The sequence below is a fragment of the Trachypithecus francoisi genome, unplaced genomic scaffold (assembly GCF_009764315.1).
Source record: "Trachypithecus francoisi isolate TF-2019V2 unplaced genomic scaffold, Tfra_2.0 Lachesis_group12, whole genome shotgun sequence".
In the NCBI taxonomy this organism is placed as follows: Eukaryota; Metazoa; Chordata; class Mammalia; order Primates; family Cercopithecidae; genus Trachypithecus; species Trachypithecus francoisi.
Window position 1 is genome coordinate 62,818,949 of NW_022681457.1, and position 18,421 is coordinate 62,837,369.

Here is an 18,421-nt window from a genome sequence, read left to right on the forward strand (position 1 = left end):
TTTTTTGTATTTTTTAGTAGAGACGGGGTTTCACCGTGTAGACCAGGATGGTCTCGATCTCCTGACCTCGTGATCCACCCGTCTCGGCCTCCCAAAGTGCTAGGATTACAGGCTTGAGCCACCGCGCCCAGCCGTAAAACCCCGTTTCTACTAAAAATACAGAAATTAGCTGGGCACGGTGGCACGTGCCTGTAGTCCTAGCTACTTGGGAGGCTGAGGCAGAAGAATTGCTTGAACCTGGGAGGTGGAGGTTGCAGTGAGCCGAGATCGCGCCATTGCACTCCAGCCTGGTGACAGAGTGAGACTCCATCTCAAAAATAAAGTAAAATAAAATAAAATAAGAAAGAAAAATGTTTGTTGTAAAATAAAACAAGATAGGAAAAAAATAAGTCAAACACATGTATAGCTTGTGGAGTTATTACTACAGCCACCACCCAGATCAAGAAATAGAACTTTGCCAATGTCCCTGGTGTCCCTGGAAGCCCCTCCTGGGTTTCCTTCTAGTCTGAACTGCCACCCTCCCTGCAAAAATGACCCTCACATGACTTTTACAGTAAATTCTTTCCTGTCTTTCTGTATATTTTTGTCAGAGGTGTTTGAATCAGAGCAACTCCATCTTGAATAGGGGCTGGGTAAAATGAGGCTGAGACTTACTTGGCTGCGTTCCCAGATGGTTAGGGCATTCTAAGTCACAGGATGAGATAGGAGGTCAGCACGAGATACAGGTTATAAAGACCCTGCTGATAAAACAAGTTGCAGTAAAGAAGCCAGCCAAAACCCACCAAATCCAAGATGGCAATGAGAGTGATCTCTGGTTGTCCTCACTGCTACACTCCCACCAGCGTAGTGACAGTTTACAAATGCCATGGCAACGTCAAGAAGTTACCCTCTATGGTGTAAAAATGGGAGGCATGAAAAATCCATCCCTTGTTTAGCATATCATCAAGAAATAACTATAAAAATGGGCAACCAGCAGCCCTCAGGACTGCTCTTGTCTATGGAGTAGCCATTCTTTATTCCTTTACTTTGTTAATAAACTTACTTTTCCTTTGCCCTGTGGACTTGCCCTAAATTCTTTCTTGCACGAGATCCAAGAACCCTCTCTTGGGGTCTGGATCAGGACTCCCTTTCTGGTAACATCTTTCATCACCTAAGTGTGCCTTCCAAGACATATGATGTAGCTTTGCCATTTTAAAAAATGCGGTCTATCATTTGAATCTCTTTCAATCCACAGGTTTCCTCCCACTTCTTTTCTTTACAATTTCTCTGTCGAGGAACCAAAGCCTTTTGATCCACAGAGTTCCCACTGTCGGGATCCTGCTGATTGATACTCTTGGCACAGTTCAAGATGTTCTTCACTATTTGCTGCAAATTAGCAGCTCGATCCAGAGGCTGGATCACATTCGCCTTCTGTCCTTTGGCAGGACCAGAGGTGCTGCATTCCCTCGTTAGGAGGCACATAATATCCAGTTTGTCTCTCTTTGTGTGATGCTAACAGCTGTTGCAGCACAATGCTTAGCTCTGTTAATTGAATAGGGGTTTCAAAATGGTGACATTCTAATTCTGTCACTTCTTCCTCACATATTAACTTGAGTACTTCTATAAAGAGATGCTTCCAGTCGTCCACCATTTATTTGCTCACCCAGTGGTACAGTTCACGTATTAAACAGAGGCAGGATAAATGTGCAATTCTTTCCTCTTTATTTATCTGTTTTTAAGAGAGTGAATTTGTTCCTCATCCTCTGAAGGTGAGAATGTTTTAAGTAGTTTCATAAATTGAAGATTTAAACATATTTGATGGGTTTTTATCCATCACAATTATCATCTTTATTGATGCTCAAACGGTTCTATATTTGGCCAGTGGGAGCCTCTTGCAGATGGTTCTTGTGTCCTTTTGACATGATCTTTTTTTTTTTTTTTTGAGACGGAGTCTCGCTCTATCGCCCAGGCTGGAGTGCAGTGGCCGGATCTCAGCTCACTGCAAGCTCCGCCTCCCGGGTTTACGCCATTCTCCTGCCTCAGCCTCCCGAGTAGCTGGGACTACAGGCGCCCGCCACCTCGCCCGGCTAGTTTTTTGTATTTTTTAGTAGAGATGGGGTTTCACGGTGTTAGCCAGGATGGTCTTGATCTCCTGACATGATCTTTTAGTCTCTGATCGCCTCCTTGTTATTTAGCATGACAAGATGTTCCAGGCTCATCTTATACATTTTCTGTTCCTGACCTGGAATCAGCCATTTTTCCAAGAAGTCCTGGTTTTAATCTGTAGAGGATCTATGTATCTATGTATGTGTGTATGCATGTATGTATGTATGTATCTATCTATCTATCATCTATTTATCTATCTATCTATCTATCTAGCAATCTATCATCTATCTATCCATCTATCATCTGTCTGTCTATCTGTTTATCTATCTTTTTAAAAAAGAAAAAATGTCAGAAGAGTGAGAACACAAGCCACAGACTGCAAGAAAGTATTTCTTTTTTTTTTTTTTTTTTTGAGACGGAGTCTTGCTCTGTCACCCAGGCTGGAATGCAGTGGTGTGATCTTGGCTCACTGCAAGCTCCACCTCCCAGGTTTACGCCATTCTCCTGCCTCAGCCTCCCGAGTAGCTGGGACTACAGGTGCCCACCACCATGCCTGGCTAACTTTTTTGTATTTTTTAGTAGAGACGGGGTTTCACTGTGTTAGCCAGGATGGTCTCAATCTGCTGACTTCGTGATCCGCCCGTCTCAGCCTCCCAAAGCGCTGGGATTACAGGCTTGAGCCACCACACTGGGCCCGCAAGAAAGTATTTCAAAAGATCCCAGCACGTTGGGAGGCCAAGGCGGGTGAATCACCTGAGGGCAGGAGTTCGGGACCAGCCTGGCCAACGTGGTGAAACCCTGTCTCTAATAAAAATATAAAAATTAGCCGGGCGTGGTGGCACGTGCCTGTAATCTCAGCTATTTGGGAGGTTAAGGCACGAGAATCTCTTGAACCCTGGAGGCAAAGGCTACAATGAGCCGAGATCCCACCACTGCACTCCAGCCTGGGTGACAGAGTAAAACTGTCTCAAAAAAATATATCTAATAGAGAACTGTTAACCAAAATATACAAAGAAATGAGCTATCAAGCCATGAAAAGACATGGAAGAAACTTAAATGCATATTGCTAAGTATACAGAACCAATCTGAAAAAGCTGCATACTATATGATTCCAACTCTATGACATTCTGGAAAAGGCAAAAGTGTGGAGACAGTAAAAAACTCAGTGGTTGCCAGGGGTTTGTGGGGAGGGAGGAATGAATCGGCAGAACACAGAGGATATTTAGGGCAGTGAAACTATTCTTTGCAATGCTATAATGATGGATGCATATTATTACATATTTGTCAAAATTCACAGATAATAAGAATGAACCATAATGTAAACTATGAACTTTGGTTGATGTTGGTCAATGTTAGTATATCAATTGCAGCAGATGTACCATGCCGATCTGGAGTACGGATGGTGGGGGAAGCTGTATGTGCCTGTGGGAAGGGGGTATATGGGAACTCTCTGTACTGTCCACTTAATTTTACTGTGAACCTAAAACTGCTCTAAAAATGAATTATATTAATAAATAAATGTAAAATGTCTCATATGTCTTTATTGATTCTTCCAATTCAAATGTAGAATTATTGGGTGTTGGTCGAGCACAGTGGCTCAACCCTGTAATCCCAGAACTTTGGGAGGTTGAGGAGGGAGGATTTCTTGAACCCAAGAGTTCTATTGTGACCAGCAAACATAGCAAAACGTCCATCTCTATGAAAAAAAAAATTAAGAATTAATGGAGGTTGGGTGGAGTGACTCGTGCCTATAAACCCAATACTTTGGGAAGCTGAGGTAGAGGGTTACTTGAGCCCAGGAGTTCAAAACCAACCTGGGCAACACAGTGAGACTCAATCTGTACCTAAAAAAATTTTTTAAAGGAATTATTGGATATTTACTTAAATTTTTCTTTCTTATACCTGAATTCCTTTTTCTCACCAAAAAATCCTGGTTCTCAAGGGCCCAGGAGATGACAGAATTGAAATACACAATAATTACTTATTTCCTTTATCCCATATTACACACACAACATTCTCAGTATAAAATACCAATACTACTTCCATCAACATCATTATTGAAAAGTTAAAACTTTTTTCAGTATGCTTTTTTTCTGCATACATTTCTTATTCTCTTATCCCTCAATTTATAAATAACTGTACTATATCTATATTGTCAGAGAATATAGCCATTATATACTATGCTTTTAAAAATTTCCACTTATTCTTAATTCTGTAAATTATATATTTAATGTTGACCCCCTTATGTTGACGTCTCTCTAGACACTTTGGTTCTCTGAAGTTCATTCTCCAGTGAATTCCTCAGGAAGGAATCATGGGAACAATATTTCCTGAGCTGTTACATACTGATAAGTTTGTTTGTACCCTTTATACTTGAAAGTCAGTTTCCCTGAATATAAGATCTTTGGCTCACATTTTATTTTCTTGAGTTCTTTAAATATGTTACTCAATTTTCTTCTGGCACAAATGTTGCAGTCAAAAAGTTGATGATAATCCAATTTCCAATCCCTTACAAATCATGGGCTATTTTTGCTTAGACACTCAAAAGATTTTTCTTTTCCTTTAAAGTTCTGTCATTTCACTAAATTCATGCCTTGGTGTTAGTCATTCTGGGTCAATATTCTCAGGAACTTGGTGTGACTTTTCAATATGCAGTTTGAAAACTTTTTATTTCTAAAAGGTACTTTTTTGAACTATAGCTTCTAGTATTTGTTCTGATCCCTGCTTTGGGTTTTTCTTCAGGAAACCCGATTCTCTGTATGTTGGATCCTCTTTACCTAACTTTGAGATTTGTCACTTTCTCCTGAAGCCTTTATATTTTTGCTCATTTCTTTGATTTTTAAAAATTTCCATTTGTTTCATTTTCTGTTTCTTCTAAGGCATTATCTTTTATGTTTATCCACTCTTGCATTCTTTCTAGGTTAGTCTCAATTTCTGAAACTTTTTTCTTTTAAACCCATTTCCCCCCTAAATTTGTTGTTTAATTTCTGAGTTTTTCTATTTCTGATTTATGTTTCTTTTTTAAATCTTATCTTGTTTAAATAATTGTTTCTAGCTTGTCTTAAAACAGTAGGTTATAGTTTTTTGTTTGCTGGCATGTCTTTTGGCATGTTTTACATTATCTGTGAAGATGTTATTCTATTTCTTATTCTTTTTTAAAAAAATAACTGTGGAGTAGGACTTTGATCTTTGCCTGCTGCTCATTTTTGTAAAGGTGAAATTAATTTTTCTGAATTTAAAAATGGGATTGAGTTCAAGACAGCTTTTATAACTTCACAAAGCTTTCTCTTTTGTTGTTTTCATGCACTGTTAAAAAATATGGCAGTTTTTTTTTTTTTAGATTCTTGATTTTTATAAAATGTCTCTACTTTTATCTGGATCCTCTGCTTCCTTCCCCTCTATTGTTCCTGCTCTATTCAATTTTACTTTCTGTTTCAGCAGTTTCTTCTTGATGTGCAGCCCTGTCCTGGAAGGAGGGCCCGACTGGTCAGTTTCAAGAGTTCACAGGGGCTATGCTACTCCATCCTCTTCTCATCTTTTTAATGAGGCCCTTTGTACTTACACACTACTGGAGTGAGGAAAACCCTTCCCGTTTCAGCTCCTGTTGTCAAGCTGGATCTCTGCTTTCCAGTGAATGAATACTTTTTGCTTCTTTGGGGTTACTCCTTGTCTTAGTCCATTTTGTGTTGCTATAACAGAATATTGAGTAATTTGTGAAAAGAGGCTTATTTGGCTCGTGATTCTTGGGGCTGAAAATTTCAAGACTGAGCAGCTGCATCTGTGAGGGCCTCATGCTGCCTCAACTCTTGGCTAAACTGGAAGGGAAGTGGGGATGTGCACAAAGAGATCACAGGGCAAGGGGGTAAGCAAGAGGGAGAGAAACCAAGGAAGCCAGACTCTTTTTGACATCCTGCTTTCACTGTAACTAATCCATTCCCTTGAGAGCAAGAACTCACTCCTTGAGAGGGCATTAATCTACTCGTGACTCAAACACCTTTCCCTGGGCCCCATCTCCCAATGCCACACATAGAGGATCAAATTTCAACATGAATTTTGGTGGGGACAAACAAGTCGCACCCAAACTGCAGCATTCCCATCCTTAAAGATGACAAACACCCTGTTTCTTCCCTCCGATTCCTTCTGTATGCATGCTAATACTATGCCGGTTTAATAACTGTTACAAAATGGGCAGTCCCTACCCACCAATACTTTGGTGTTTGAGGGGATGCATTGCCCACTAGTTTTATTGTGAGTGTTTCCCATAGGTTTTTGGTTTTGCTATCTAGTTTGTCTGTTTTTTATTAATGGCATATTCAAAATGATGCCCCTGACACTGTTGCCATCTTCTCAAAAACACCCCAGGGAGAACTTCAATATTGACAATTTAACATCCTTAAGGAATGTGTTGTAACAACCAAACTGGAGGAGAAAAAACTGGAGGAGTAAACAGTAGTTTGCATAGCTTGTCTTGTGCTGATTATGACATTGTAGCAGGTCTTGTTGACGGCTTCCCATATCTGCTCAGCCCACCCGAGCTCAACCCCAGGAGGCATTTCTAATCTCAAGCACCTACATCTCTCTTCTTCTTTACCAGGGACTTTCACTGGTACCACCAAAGCTTGCCAGCCTGCCTTGTACTTACTGAGATCACTCCCAAATAAGCTGCCGGAACCCATGTGCTTGTCTCTTGCCTCCTTTTGGGGAAACAACCCAAGGTAGACACGAAGTTGTGTTCCAATAGCTTGGCCTGATTCAAGCATCTCTCATGTAGTGTAATGATACGGTTTGGCTCTGTGTCCCTACCCAAATCTCGTGTTGAATTGTAATCCCCAGTGTTGGAGGAGGGGCCTAGTAGGAGGTGACTGGATCATGGGGATGGTTTCTAATGGTTTAGCACCATCCCCCTAGTGCTGTTTTGTAATAGAGTTTTCATGAGATCTGGTTGTTTAAAAGTATATAATACCTCCCTCTTTCTCTCTCTTCCTCCTGCTCCCACCAAGTAAGATGTACCTGCTTCCTCTTCCATCATAATTGTCAGTTTCCTGAGGCCTCCCCGGAAGCAGAAGCCTGTACACCCTGCAGACCTGTGAGCCGTTAAACCTCTTTTCTGTATGAATTGCCCATTCTCAGGTAGTTCTTTATAGCAATGTGAGAATAGACCAATACATGCAATCCACTTATGATTTTCAAAAATGGAATAATGTTAGCTTTATATATGTATATAAATATGTGTGTGCGTATATGTGTGTATATGTGTATATATATTATATGTGTATATATAAATATGTAATATATATTATATGTATATATATAAATATATAATATATATTTATATGTGTACATATATATTACATATTATACACGTGTATATAATATATATTATTATGTGTACATATAAATATATATGGAGAGAGAGAGAGAAAAAGAGGGAGAGATAAGGTCTCGCTCTGTCATCCAGGATGGAGAGCAGTGATGCAATCATAGCTCACTGCAGCCTCAAAATCTTGGGCTCTAACAATCCTCCCACCTCACCTTCCCGAGTAGCTGGACCTACTACACCACACCCGTCTAATTTTTGTACTTTTTGTAGAGACAGGGTCTCACTATGTTGCCCAAGCTGATCTCAAACTCCTGGCCTCAAGTGATCACCCCTTCTTGGCCTCCCAAAGTTCTGGGAATACAGGTACAAGCCACCGTGCCTGGCAGCTTAATATTTTTAAGGACCTTTGGTGAGAAATCCGTTTAGTCTACATAAGTTAAATGCTTATCTTTCCTTGTCTACACCCTCTTAATTCCCTCCAGAGGCCCTGATTGATTAGTGGCTTGCCCCAGACATTGTCTTTCCTAAATGCTAGGTTTGTTTTCCAGAATTCAGCAATCTTACCTTCTAATTGCAGGTTCTATTTTTTTTTTTTTTCTTTTCTGAGCATAGAAGAGAGAGTCCTTTATCTGTAGGTGCCAGGGTATCCTCTGTGTTTAACAAAATACATGTTGAATCATTGTCTCCTTGGTTCTTTGTGACTGAGAGTCTTATTATAAGTGAGGTCATGCCAGGTGAGACTCGGTTGGGGCAAATGTCACCTTTGATCCCTGATTCCCAGGGAAGATAACTCAGTCACCTTGTTCATGGCTCCATCCCAGTATGCCTCGCATTCTAGTTAAAGTCTGTTTGTCTCTGTCTGTCTGTCTTTCAGCCTTCCTCCTTGAGAGTGAGCTGCATTACCCCTTTGCACTGCCCACCTCCTGCCCCTCCTCAACCTGTCCCTTGCAGTTCCTCAGCAAGACCTTTGCTGGACAGTCTGTGCCTGAAGGCAGATAGCCCGGACACCTGTAAAGGGAGCTGGGCTTTGCCTCCAAGCCTGCTTCCAGCTAGTGCTTGGGCTTGGGCACTATCTTAGCACATCTGTAACTGGGGCTCAGCCAGGCCTATGCTGTGTCCCCCTGAATCTTGGGACAAGACACCAATGCAGGAACAGGTGTGAAGGGTGCACTCATCGGAGCCCAAGACATCACTGCAACAAGAATGCATACAGGAAGCTCTGTCTGAGGACAGGGACGGGGGACGGAATGTGACAGGTTCCACACTGGGATATTCATGGCTGCCTCCATGCCACAGGGCCCCTTGCATGATGTCAAAAGAGGAGACTTGCCTCGTCTTGTTTTTTCCAAGCTAACTTTAAACACGACTGACAGCAAGATGTCTCCGGCACGAAAGCCAACAGGGAGGCGACTGTCTCTCTGTTTCCATAGCTACAGACAGGACGCCACTGGGCAGTGCTTTCAACTCCAGGGCATCCCAGGCTCTGCCAGAGGCATGAAATTTCCTGGGCGCTGGGAGAACCCAGCAACAAAATGGCAGTTGATTGTCTCAGTTTCTGCCTCAACCACCTTCTATTTTTGGTGAGAGAATTTCATTTTTTCAGATGTCCAAGGGTGTCCATTCAGAACACTTCTGCACCCAGGAATCTGGGAAAGCTGGAGATGTCTCTATAAACCTTCTGCAGGCCATGCCATCTGTTGACCTTGGCACCTTCTCTGCACTGGAGGACGGCTTAGCAAAGCTGGAAAGGGAGTATCCCCCGGGAGCCTGGCTGGCTGGCTGTCACTTGCTGAGCAGGGGGCAGAAGAGGTTGACAGTACATTTTAGCATTACCTGCTTCCAATCTGGAAAAAATTTTGTGCATCTAGTTTTTCCAGTTTCTCCTTCACCTCTGTGGACCTGTAAAATAAGGATTTGAGCACATCCCTCCAAAACTAACTTGTAAATTTCCTGTTGCATTGATATGGTTGGGCTGTTTCCCCACTCAAAATCTCATTTTGAATTGTAATCTCCATAATCCACACATGTCAAGGGCAGGACCAGGTGGAGGTAACTGCCTCATGGGGGCAGTTTCCCCCCATGCTGTTCTCGTGATAGTGAGTGAGTCTCACGAGATCTGACGATTTTATAAGCGTCTGATATTTCCCCTGCTTGCACTCACTCCGTCCTGCCGCCCTGTGAAGATGTGTCTTCCACCATGATCGTAAGTTTCCTGAAGCCTGCCCTGGTATGCGGAACTGGGAGTTCATTAAACCTTTTTCCTTTATAAATTACCCAGTCTCAGGTATTTCTTCATAGCAGCGTGAGAACGGACTAATACATGCATCTTCCCACAGGAGAGTGGATGGCAGAGGCTGCCCTTCAGGGGCCCAGGTTGGGTGCTGGACATGGGGCCGGCATTCCGGGTCTGCTGCTCTCGGATGTCCCTCTGAGGGGCACCCTGCCTGATGGGTGGGCTCCCCCTGATCTTGTCTCCTCGGATGCATCATTTGTGAGGCTTTTGTTTTCAGTCCCGATGGAGAGATTCATGCTGCCAGGCACTGTGTGGGCTCCTGGTGCATGGTGAAATTAACACTTATTCAGGACCGCCTGGGGAAGAAAGGCCATACCTGCTGCTGTTTTTCCATCTCTGCTGTGGCCGCCCACGTGGTTTACGGCACAACTTGCCTATGCTAAAAGGGACTGAGAAAACCTGGAAACTCACTAACTACCTCTGGGAGATTCTTTTTTTTAAGAATGTCTGTCTTGGGCAGGCAACAACCAGTACCGAGCTTGGTGACCCTTTTGCTTTCTAGCTCTGGGGTTGCAGACCTGAGACTCCTCCAGAATGCAGTCCCGCTAGCCTATGACACTACCACTGGTCTGTCCTTGATGCCACATTTCTAAGCCCATCTGATCATAAACCTCCCTGGGGCAGGGAAGTCTCAGAGTGCACTTGCTTGCCTAATAGCATGCCCCCAGTGGTATCTGATAAATGTTTCCGCAGTGTTCCTGGGGAAGTAGTTTTATTCATTTCAAAGCAATCGCTTCCTTCTTCTCAAAATCTCCAAACCCAATCCTTATACCAAACACTAAATTTAGAAAAGAATTCAAGTTTAGATTTTAAAAAATACTTTTAAGTACGCCAGGAACTCAGAAGATACTTAAGCCCAACTTTCCTACGACATGATAGAAAGACACTTGGAAAGGACAGAGGAGTTTTGTTATTGTTGTTGTTGTTGTTTTGACATGGAGTCTTGCTCTGTTGCCCAGGCTGTAGTGCAGTGGCATGACCTCAGCTCACTGCAACTTCCATCTCCCTAGTTCAAGCGATTCTCCTGCCTCAGCCTCCTGAGCAGCTGGGACTATGGGTGTGTGCCACCACACCCGGCTCATTTTTTGTATTTTTAGTAGAGATGGGGTTTCACTGTGTTAGCCAGGATGCTCTCAATCTCTGATCTCTTGATCTGCCTGCCTCGGCCTCCCAAAGTACTAAGATTACAGGCGTGAGCCACTGTGTCTGGCCAGGACACAGGAGTTTTGAAAATGCACTCTAGGCTCTGATTCTGGAGAGGAGATCCTGCCTTCAGAGGCCCTGCTGCCCTACTCAGACTCCAGAAGGTTGAGTGAAGTTGAGCAAGCTACAGCCACTCTGCTCTGGGAAGCCAGTAGCAAGTGCTGAGCCTGGACAATTTGGACTAAGCCAGAGAGCTCTCCAAATTAGGGAGCATTTAAATAGAAGTGCTGTTTATTTTGGTCATATAGTAATTTCCTCATTTTAATAGCTACCCCAGTTAATGACTAACAACATATAACCAAACAAGAAGGTTAGCCCGGCCAACTTGATTGAATAAAGAGAACTATTTATAATGAGCTCATTCGTATCTGAATGCAGATAGATACACAGAAATACTCCAATGTTAATAAAAGTCAAAATCCATTTACTATACAAGGTGGGGGAGATGTTCCCCCTGCAAGCCTATTCCCACTGCATTTTGACTGACAGTAAAAAAGTAAACTTCAGCCTGGCCCTGTATGACATGAGTGCTGAATTAGTTTGGTTCCAATTAAATAGGACTTACTGAATTGTGACATAGACATATTCTAGAATTTTAAACTCTTTACCCCGAAAGTAAAAAGAGAAGTCTCTACTATTTCTGCCAGGAGCATATTAGATCCCCTCCTGCAGTTCACCATCACCTTAGACAGTGTCCTTCGCGCCACCACGGGCGGGCCTGGAGAAGGATCCCCGCCACTGGAGGATCATCCGTCTCAAGGATCCTTGGGAACCGAAGGAGTGACCAGGAGCAGGCAGTCCAGTGGAGACTTTTTTTGTAATTAAGAAGCATCAAAATGAACTTGAGTTTGGCAAGACCTCAACAGAGAAGTCAAGCTGGCTCCGAGCCCGGTTTGCATGGAGGGGCTGGACTTGGCTTGGGCATGGCTGTTTCTTGGGCTCTGGGGTCAGCAAAGCCCCCTGCGGGCCTGCCCTCCTCAGGCTGTGGGGAGGGCATCAGGGCCACCAAGGCAGTGAGTGGTCTGCAGCTCTAGGGATGGTGACCCCTCCTAGAGAGCCTAATGGCTGCTCCCAGGGTACTCGAACCTTGTTCCCTGGTTCCTGCCTTCTTCCCTCCTGGGTACTCAGTGCATCTCTGCTCTGTTGGATTCCCCAGCATACTTTTAAGAAAGTCTGACAGGGTCTGGTGGCTCATGCCTATCATCCCAGCACTTTTGGGAGGCCAAGCAGGAAGATGACTCAAGCCTAGGAATATGAGACCAGCCTAGTTAGCATAGGGAGACCCTATCTCTACAGAAAATAAAAAATAAAAAATTAGCCAGGTGTGGTGGTACACACCTGTGGTCCCAGCTACTCAGGAGAACGAGGTGGGAGGACGCTTTGAGCCCAGGAGTTTGAGGTTGCAGTGAGCTAGGGTCATGCCACTGCACTCCAGCCTGGGTGATAGAGTGAGACCCTGTCTCAAAAAAATAGTCTCCCCTTTTTTTGCCAAGTTAGTTATAGTTTCTATTGTGCACTACCTAGAAAACCATATCTGTTCACCAACTCTCCTCTGTGTTAAGGACTGGTGTCACTTTAGCCTGCCCCAGAAAATCTTCTCTTTAAAAAGAAACCGCTCCTTTTTTTTTTTTTTTTGAGACGGAGTCTTGCTCTGTCACCCAGGCTGGGGTGCAGTGGCGCCATCTCGGCTCACTGCAACCTCCACCTCCAGGGTTCAAGTGATTCTCCTGCCGCAGCCTCCCCAGTAACTGGGATTACAGGTGTGCGCCATTGTGCCTGGCTAATTTTTGTATTTTTAGTACAGACAGGGTTTCATCATGTTGGCCAGGCTGGTCTCGAACTCCCGACCTCGTGATCCGCCCTTCTCTGCCTCCCAAAGTGCTGGGATTACAGACGTGAGCCACCGTACTCAGTCAAGAGAAACCATTCTTATACCCTGAGGAATGATGGTGAAATTTCAGAATTGTGACAGGTATATGGGGTTCGGGGATGCCCAGAACCCCCAACAATGTTGCTTATGCAGGGGATACCCACCCAGGCATCCTGACATCAGGAAATTTCAGGCAACTCAACTCCAGAGGAAAAAAGTGACCCTCTAGCTCCTTGAAAACCCAAGAGGCGACAGAAAAGGGGAAAGGAGAGAGGAGGAAAAGGACTGGGAAGGAACATTCATCCCACAAAGTGGCCAAGGGATACCTTGGCTGGAAAATGCATCTGAGTCTCCTTCCCCGGTGAGGAATTTTTAGGAATCATGGAATCGCACAGCAGGCCTGGAAGCAGGGCTTCAGATCCTGGGTGCCCATCCCTCACCTTTTGAATGGGGAGGTTGAGGCGTGGGGAGGGAAGGCATGGCCCGGAACCCACACAGGCCCCAGAGAGCAGCTGGGGAAGGCAGCTCCATTACCAGGAGGAGTCTGCCACCTGGACGGCGCTCTGATCAGCACGTCACTGGCCCGTCTGTGTATTGAACTGACTTCAGGAAACCTTGGGGTCACAATATTGCAAAGGCCATTATAGGGCCAGATGTTGGATGTGGAAGCAAGGCCAGGTCAGGTCATACCCTGAGGTGACTGGTCTGTGGGTAGCTTGGGGCAATCTGGTCACAGGACTCCAATTCCCAAAATGCCGTGACACCCTTCACCTTTCCTCCGCAGGGACAGTCTATTGTTCTTCTGCAAACAGGGAACAGGCTCTGAGGGGTTAGGAGACAAGTTCAAGACCTCCTAGCTCCAACTGGAGAGCTGAAGCAGACCCCTGGCCCATCCCATAATTCTCTTCTTTCTCTCATGGGATGCAGAGAGACAGTTGAGGTGTTCCTGACCTGCCAGTATAGATAGCTCCCAAACTCCTCTGTAGAACAAGCATTCTCCTCCTCCTTCTCCTCCTCCTCCTTCTTCTTCTTTTTTTTTTTTTTTGAGATAGAGTCTTGCTTTGTCACCCAGGCTAGAGTGCAGTGGCATGATCTCGGCTCACTGCAACCTCTACCTCCCAGGTTCAAGTGATTCCTTGAACAAGTAGCTGGGATTACAGGTGCATGTCACCACACCCCGCTAACTTTCATGTTTTTAGTAGAGATGGGGTTTCGCTGTGTTGGCCAGGCTGGTCTCGAACTCCTAGCCTCAAGTGATCCAGCCTTCTAAACCTCAGCCTCCCAAAGTGCTGGAATTACAGGCATGAGCCACCATGCCCAACCTGTTCTGGTTCCTCTCATGGCAACACATGGAAGGTTCAGGACTCAAGACTCAGTCTTGCCAAACACAATGTGAGACTGTCTCAGCTTCCCACTGTGCCACCTTCAACCCCCAGCCCAAAGATGGGCAGAAACCTTCACCTGCAGGAATGGCCTGAGGAAAGGGGGCCCAGAGCCGGTGGAGGTGGGGGTCTGCCTGTATCCCACAGCCAAGACCCCTCCTCCTTCCTGCATCCTTGTTGCAGCAAACAGATTGGCATCTGAATCTATTAGCCCTCTTAGGGCTTAGGCTGTGGGCGCATGGGGCCATGCACTAAAAATGTCTTTTCACCTTAGTTGGGATGCAAAGACAAGTTTGCCACTAATCTTTTGGTGGAGACACACATATCAAAAACTGCAAGCGAGCACACAAGGCTTCATGCCGGGAATTGCAGCCTTCCTGCTCCTCCCTCGCTGCAGAGGCTGAGCCTGACTTTCAAAAAAGGGCACGCAGCCCTGGCAAATCTGGGAGGAAAACTCACTGTGAGTTGGTGCCAGGGGCCTCAGGCCCCCTTTGGAGATTTCCCCCACGGCCTCTCAAAACAAGAAGGAAGTCTGAGTTAAAAATGGAAAATGGAGAGAATGTCAAAGGAATGCGGCGTTGTTGATTCCTAGTGGTGCCTGCCTGAATATTAGATGCAAATAAGTGCTAATAAGTACAGCTGGGAAAGCTAATGGAAAAACCATCCTTCCCAGGAGGATCGCGGCACACAGACGCACAGGGTTGCTGAGATGGCTTGGCTCGCTCCACTCACTGGTCACGGCAAAGCCTGTATAGACGCATCCCATGGAAATAAAGCCTGTGTAGACTTGTACCATGGAAGTAGTCACGGTCCAGAGCCCCCTTTCCAGCTCCGAGGCTGGGCTCTGGAAATGGGAGCTCCCATTATCTCCCTATTGCACAGTTAAGTCTCTCTCTCTCTCTCTCTTTCCCTCTGTGTGTGTGTGCACGTGCACTTGTGTGTGTGCATGCATTTGCCCTCTGGAGTGTGCCTTGTACTGAAGAGGGTCTCTTGACCATCAGGCCTCAGTGGCCAAAGTCATGTGCTCTGTTTCAGGCCCAACTGCAGACAGGGAGCCCGTGGGCAGCTGCCCAGCTAAGCTGTGTTCAGGACCTTGGGTGGCAAGAGGGGCTGCAAGTGTGGGGTAAGGGGAACACAGGGACAGGGATGGGGCCACTGCACTGTGAGTTAGTCCGGCAAGTGGCTTTCTGCTCACTCCACTCTCCCCTGTCTTTGTTCCTGCCTTCTCTCCTCCTGCTCTGCTCCAACAGCTTTGGGATGTGGGATGAATAAGGGTTCCACTGCACTGTTTTTCCTGACACTTGAGTCCCTGGCCCTTGCACTCGACTCCTCCAATCTGCACCTGACTGAGGTGGAGAAGGGTGATTTCAGCCACACACGCATGCACGAACACACACACATACACTCACACACACTCCCCTCATGCGTGCAGCCAGTGGAGCATACCTGGGTCCCAGCGCAGCCCCGGGCCTGGGTCACTCCAGGCCTAAAGTCGTGGAGAGGGAACCCCAGAACCAAATCTATCCCAGTTTGGAATCATCGCACTTGGGCCATTCTCCAGATGCGTGGAGTCCAGCAACATGGTGGCATTCTTGTATCTCAATTCCGTCATCTGTAATACGGGAGTGATAATGCCTACTCTGTTGCTGCAAGAATTAAAGGAAGACCATCATCTCTTTGTCATGCTTCTATTTGTCTTCTTATCTGTCCTGGTCTATTTTTGGATGCTCTGAGCTTACCTGGGGCGTTAAGGAGGCCTCGGGGCTCTGGGGCTGAGGGGTCCCTGGCCATCCCTAGGAGTGGCTACACTTTTTGCCTGCTGTCCCCGACTCTGGTCAGTCAAGACCCATGGGCCCAGCCCAGTCCCCAATTCCATCACTCACTCTGGGTTAGCTGGTAGGAGTCAGGCCAACCAGCCAGCAGGTTCCATTAAAGAGGGAAGAGCACGGGTCTTTCACTTTATTAAAGGCTTCTCTGCAGTTGTTTGAAAATACTGGGTGTCCCTTCAAGACTAACAGGTGACCGTGTGCACTTTCCTCGAGCTCCTGTGAGAAAGCAGTTGCCCTCCTTCCCAAGGCTTGCTTGTCCCCTGCAGGCTGGGGCTGTCTCTTCTCAGGAAGAACAAGGACCGAAGCCAGGGCCCCTTGTTCCCGTCCCTACTCTGTCCCGGTGCTGTGTGGCTGTGGGCCGGTTCCACCCTCCATGCTGTTTTCCCGAGTATCTATGAAGAGGGTCGGTTGGCCCTGCTCTCAGGCTGGTGACCCAACAGAAACTTCCAGGATGAAGCCCTGAAGGGAGCGCCTGGATCACAGGGCACTTGCAGCAGAATCTAGAGCCCCAGGGATTTGGGGATGGATGCGGACACCCGGGCCTGAGGCAGCCCGCGGCCTTGATCGAGTTCCACGCTAGCTGAAGCCCAGGGATCTCCCAGAATCTTCCTCAGGATCAATCTTCTGCCTTTCGCCGGCCCTGCGCCCCCGCAGCGTTGGGTCCTGGGCGCGCACCCCTGCCCCGCTGTGGTCAAGGCCCGCTCCGGTGACGCCTGGTCCTTTTCCAGGGTTGGCGCCGCGTGCGACCCACCGAGGCAGTGGCAGCACTGGCCGCGGTCTGGAGCCTAGCGTCAGGCCGGAGTCCTGCTCTCCTGGACCAGGAGACCGGCTCAGCCTCCACCCCTGCGGGGAGACCGCCACGACCGCTCCCACCCCCGCGGCCGCCGGACCGCGCCCAGCAGCGACTCCTTCTGAGCGCGCTGCCAGCGGGGCCGCGGGAGCCGCAGAGCGCGCGTGGGCGCGGCGCCAGCGAGCCCCCGGGAAGGCCGAGCGCATCGCGGGAGCGATCACCGCCCGGCCCGGCCACCGCCGTAGCCGCCACCACGGCGGGGCGGGGCACGGGCCGGGGGCGGGGCGCCGGGCGGGCGCGGCGCTATTTCCAGCCTCGCCGGAGGCTTCGCTCGCACTTCGCTGGGAGCCTTCCCGGCGCGCAAGCCGGATCCGGTAGTGCTGCGGGAAGAAGAGAGGACGAGGCGGCGGCGGCGGCGGCGGGAGGTGGGGGACCGAACGCGCCGGGGGCCGAAGAGGAACGCCGCACCGCGCCCTCTCGCTACCCGCGCGCTCCGGCTGCCGGCCCCACGCTTCTCGCCCACAAATCGCACCGGGTTCCGCTCGGAGCGGGAGGAGGCACCGGGCCCGAGCTGGGGCGGAGGTCCTCTCCGCCGCCTGCGCGCCCGGAGCGGAGGATCCACCGCGGAGAACCGCGCCCGGACTGGAGGCGCCCGCGGCCTTGGGAGCGTCCGCTGCGCCAGGTAAGTGGCTGCGCCCCTGCCCCACCCCTGTTCCCGCCCTGCGCAGGCTCCTGGCCTGCAGGGACTCCCAGAGGGGTCCCGAGCGGGTCCCGGACTGCACCGCGCGCCGTCTCCGCCACCGCACGCGGATGGGAGTCCGAAGCTGCGAGCGGAGGTGGAGCGCGCGGGGCTTGGGTCTGGTTGCACTTTGGGGACCGGCCCCGGTAGCGGCAACTTTAATTAGACTTTCGCTCCTTGGATCCCACTCACTGCCGCGCTTCTGTGAACTGCCGTCCCTCGGGCCCTCTTGGTCCCTGCGGACCCCCGCTCCTTCTCCCGGCCCTGGGTGCTGCGCGCGAGGAGGCGGCGTCGGGCGCGGAGCAGCGAGCGCCGAGGGCCAGGCAGGAGCGCTCGGGGCGCTGGGGCTTCCTTGCGCGCTCGGGGCCGGGACTCCGGACGGGTTGCGGCGGGCAGGGACTATGGGGGAAGTTTAAGTGGCCTTGGCTTCCTATCAAGCGGCTCCGTCGCGCGCGTCCCCACCCCGCTACTCTCCAGGGCACCGGCCTGTGAGTGCTGGAGGCGAGTGTGCGTGCGTCAGCGATGGTGTGAAGGTGTGTGCGTGCGTGTGTCGGGAGTGCGGGAGTCGGCGCCTTGGGCGGCTCCAGGGGGCGGGGAAAGGATCCGTTTGGCCTCTGGACCAAGCCGAGGTCAGGCAGTGGCTGCAACTCCGGCTACCGGCTGCAGCCTCTGCAGACCCGCTCTGGCCTCGCTGGAGGCCGGCCGGGCCAGGAGGGCGATCGCGGGTTTTGGCAGTGCCGATGCTGGGGCTTGCGTCTGAGGTGACCCGGATTCCTTCGCCGGTGCGGGACTCCCGCCGCCCTAACTTTCGCGTACGTCTTGTCTCCAGGCCCGCGACCCTGACCCGGAGTTGAAGAGGCTGCGGCGCCCTCGGCTGTGGGCGCTGCTGCCCGGCTGGTTGTTTTACCCG

The 18,421-nt window shown here is 48.6% G+C and overlaps 1 protein-coding gene across 1 annotated transcript in view; it reads left to right on the forward strand.

Annotated features, from left to right (window-relative positions):
- The first annotated feature begins 17,107 nt into the window (after positions 1-17,107).
- CHST8 (carbohydrate sulfotransferase 8) overlaps positions 17,108-18,421 on the forward strand; it is a 151,611-nt gene continuing 150,297 nt past the window's right edge. Inside the window, exon 1 of the mRNA XM_033225630.1 lies at positions 17,108-17,454. The gene's annotated coding sequence lies outside the window, so the exon portion shown is untranslated. The remainder of the gene's footprint in view (positions 17,455-18,421) is intronic.